Consider the following 4589-nt stretch of genomic DNA (forward strand, 5'->3'; position numbering starts at 1 on the left):
TCTTTTCCAGACAGTAGTTATTTTGTTAATGGGAGATGCCACCTGTGTACCTTACTGAAGCCGCACGTCTCATTCTGACAGTAGATCCTTGTATATAAGAAATATGGTCGGTACAAATAAAAATGTTCCATTTTCCTGGCGGCCCCACATGCCCGGTGATTCTCCATGCTGCCAGGGATTAAGAGTCATGCAGCCACACCGTAGTTATGCCACTGGCTAATTTAAGAAGCCGCATCAAAGAGCATTTCAAAAAGTTCAGTTTAGGGCGCCTGGGTGGCTCAGTTGGTTAAGCGACTGCCTTCGGCTCAGGTCATGATCCTGGAGTCCTGGGATCGAGTCCCGCATCGGGCTCCCTGCTCAGCAGGAGTCTGCTTCTCCCTCTGACCCTCCCCCTTCTCATGTGCTCTCTTTCTCTCTCAGATAGATAAGTAAAATCTTTAAAAAAAAAAGTTCAGTTTAACAAATAAGACTTTCAATTTATGTCTGCAATGGGCATTAGCCTTGACTCAAGGTTCACTCAGACCTCATTGCAAGGACACACACACACACACACACACACAACAGTTTGGGGTGTTGATGTTCCGATTCAAACAATAAATGAGTAAGCTAAAACATTTCAATTGCATATTATCCATATTCAGCTTAAGCAATGCATTTTGAAATGTCTAATCGGTTAATGTGATGTATTAAGGAAGCCCAGACCACTCTCCACTCTAATTCCAACTGCTGCTTTCAACATAGGGAAAAAGCATTAAGGTAATGAGCTGAGTTCTATCTCCTAAGAAAACCCAATGCTCTTCTTTGTTTGTTTCCATTCTTAAACAAGCAAATGTTTAGATGTGACTGGAAACCACTGAGAGAGAGAGAGAGAGGTGTTTTTCCATCAAGATGTGAAGAAAGTTCTTGAAAACTTTTTGTTTTATCTTCAAGATTTGATGTTCTTATGACTATAATATAATTTTTTGGCCGATGGATGCATACAGATATGAAAGATCTATAACATCTGTCAAAGATAAGTTAACAAAAAAAATTCTTATGAAATTGTTGGATGTTCTTATGAGAGAATGCAAAACACTTAGAAAATTTTTAAGAAAAAGGAAAACTGTGGAATCTTTCAGGAAATTAATAAGAATTTAATTCTAATGTGAATTTTAAGAGCAAAGAAGAAATAAAATGATAAATCCTATTAATGTATTTTTCTTTCTGGAAAAGTTACTACCTTCAAAGTATTTATATATCTCAATAGGGTATATTCATATTTCAAAAACAGCCTAAGATATGCATAGTTGACAATGAACTATGTCACCCCCTGCCCCCCCTCAAAAAAAGTCCCACTAACAAAGCTAGAGTACATGCTTCAGAGTGATGGGAACAGGAACTGGATTCACCAAGAGAAACTAAACTAAATAGATCAGCTGTTTCCTGTGTTATTTAGTATGGTATCTTCTCGGGGTGAAATAAAAAAAGAAAAATTATTTCAGGAATATGGACTGAAGAATAGTTTTTCAATAGATGTGCAAAATACTCAAGAAGATAGAGATTCATCTGAGGATAGATCATGAGAAGCGATTATTCTATAACACATTGGAAGGAGACATCCATCCTGCAGTTTGGAAGGACTGGCTAATATCTGAGATAGAAAATAGGCACTTTGCTCTTGACCTTTCCTTTTGTTTTTAAAATAGTGACTTGAAAACAGCCCACAAAACTTTGTCTTCAAGATTAAATTTCCTTAACATAAAATTCAGTGCCAAAAGTAAGTCTGAGAAATATCTTTTTAAAAAATAGAATTCTTCGGAGCACCTGGGTGGCTCAGTCGTTGGGCCTCTGCCTTCGGCTCAGGTCATGATGCCAGGGTCCTGGGGTCGAGTCCCGCATGAGGCTTCCTGCTCAGCGGGAAGTCTGCTTCTCCCTCTCCCTCTCCCCCTGCTTGTGTTCCCTCTCTCACTATCTCTCTGTCAGATAAATAAATAAAATCTTTAAAAAAATAAAAAATAGAATTCTTCATACTTTAGGAGGAAAAAAAATGCCATACCAGTAACCAAAGACTACTTGCTCATACTTACGGATGTACCTTTAAAGTTATTGGTGCGAAGTCTCCAAATACAAGTAAGAAAGATTATGTTTGCCTGTGTTCTGGTAAACAGGCTAAAAAAAAAAAATGTTACAAAGGCTTTCTAAGAGACTAGGGAAGCAATGAGCTTTCTTGATTTAAAAATCAATACACCTCCCGAACAGCCAAATGCATTAACTGACATCCTCTCAAAATCATTCTATCAAAGCTAAGTTTGAAAGGCTGTTCGGTAACTAATCAGATATATCCTGATGGTGAGGCAAAACAGGTCCATGACACAAATTAAAAAGGTCTAAGATGAAAAGAAAACCCCACCAGGCAGGAAGAAGTGCAAATGCGGAAACCCGGGCCTGTTTGGATGTATTCTTTATTCTGCAAAGCAAAGTGGAAGTGAAATGTTTTTTCCCCAAATGCAGGACAACACGTTTCTTACCCTTGCATTAAGAAGAAAGCTGACAGTTGAGGACTGACAAGGCTCAAGGCAAGGCAACAAATCTGCAGTGTTCCAATCCTGAGCATCTTGGGTTCTTTCTCTCTATGACATACTCTCAATACACAGTGGTAAAATGTCAGAGATCATCTACGTTTTCAAACTGGTTTTTAAATTTGTTTTAGTTTGAGCTCCAGAACTCCCCCCACCCCCGCCCAAAAAAGGAACCCTATCTGGAAGTTTAATATAATAAATACTGAAAACGGTGCTGGTTACAACTGGTAGGCCAGGCCCCACACCCACCAGCCTGATTTTAGTACAATTTCCTTACCTGAAAATGAGAAAAGATTTGGAGAATTTTAGAGACTTGCTTGAACCTCTTCAGCTAAGCCCAGAACCCAGATGTCTTGCTACAGTTGCCAGATTTGCAAATAAAAATATAAGATGCCCTGTTAAAGTTGAATTTCAGATAAACAACAGATCATTTTTTTTTAAGTAAATATATGTGCCAAATGTTGTATAGGATATTCTTATACTAAAAACAATTTGTTGTTTATCTGAAATTTAACTTTAACTGGGCATCCTGCATTTTATCTGTCCCTGTTTCCTTGTTTTTTTTTTTTTAATTTATTTATTTAAGTCATCTTTACACCCAACGTGGGGCTCAAACCCACAACCCCGTGATCTAGAGTTGCACATTTTTCCCATTGAGCCAGCCAGGCACCCCTCTGTCCCCTGTTCTGTGATACCCATCCAAGGGTGTCATGATTACATCAATGTTGATTCTATTGGTCCTTCTTACAAGCTTACTTTGTCACACTTAACATTTTAGGGCTTTTATTAGGAAAGTAGTCCCCGAATAGTTTTGTGGACAAGTGACATCAAAACGTTTTACGTCATATATTTATCTTGCTATTGCCTTTTTGTATGGATGTATATGTGTATTCATATTAACTCTTCTCAGCAAAAAAAGATTTTTGGTTCAACCCTGCATTTATATTATACAAAACATACCATACTTGTGAAGTAAAATAAAGAGTTTCCGTATTATGCCTTACTCTGTTCTCTGCAGTGAAAATTGCTTTATTGAATAAGGCTCTGTTAATGGTACAGCCTGACATTTAACATTTATACATTTGATTTATAATTATTTTTAGGTGATTGCAAGGAGGCTACAGTTCAAACTAAAAGTAGTCTGAACTGAACTGTCTTTCTTTTCTTCTGAATTTGTAAGGAAATGTAGTCACTGGCAGGTAAAACTATTTTATCCACCAAATTTGTTTCAAATATACACACAGCCTTTTCTGCCTCTATATATTCTGAAAAAAGCAACATATAAAAGAGAAAAATGAATACAGCAAATGAAATCATCACATTAAAAATGTGTCTAGCTTGCTCATATTTTGGCCATGGATATCTCATCAAGATTCCCTAGTCAAGCAATTTGTAGCACCTAGCCAGTTGTCAGGAAATATAGAATCCCTCAGGAACATTCATGAAAAGTTTGAATGTTAGGAAGCAAAAACCATTGTATTTATAATCTATCTACTCCTTATGAAGATTTTCAGAAATGTTTCTAAATGTTTCTGTTTTCCATTCTGAAATTCAGCCTATCGGGATGCTTGGCACCTTCAAAGTCTTCATAATACTCATTTGAAATTTTTATTCACACTTTCTGCCTCCCCCAACCTTTAACACTTGTACTAAAATTGGACCAATACCTCTATCTAACAACACAAGAAGTTCATATGTCACTTTATTTAAAAGATTTTGTATAATTAGCCAGGAGTCACTTAATTTCTGCCTCACAACAAACAATATCACAGAAACAATTGTTGGCAGTTCTCTAACCACTGCAGGGCAGCCGGGCTCCCGAAGCTGGGGTTAAAAGCTGGCCTCTGGAAATCAATCATGCTTTCGGCAGAGAAGAATATTTCAGTGATATGAAAGCTGAAATGGAGACTATAATCTTTTGTGATTACCCTCGAGGCTGAAGCAAACGCAAAAAGGAAAGTCCATGAATTGCTGATAATTTCCTGTGATGACCGATTCTCAGGAAATTGTGATATAACTCTTGCTCTGTAA

General features: G+C 37.3%; 1 protein-coding gene across 13 annotated transcripts in view; it reads right to left on the bottom strand.

Annotated features, from left to right (window-relative positions):
* Window positions 1-4589, bottom strand: part of ZNF385B (zinc finger protein 385B) — a 399531-nt gene that overhangs the window by 70304 nt on the left and 324638 nt on the right. The gene's annotated exons all lie outside the window — the stretch shown is intronic.

Source organism: Zalophus californianus, chromosome 3, assembly GCF_009762305.2.
Source record: "Zalophus californianus isolate mZalCal1 chromosome 3, mZalCal1.pri.v2, whole genome shotgun sequence".
NCBI classification, from domain to species: Eukaryota; Metazoa; Chordata; class Mammalia; order Carnivora; family Otariidae; genus Zalophus; species Zalophus californianus.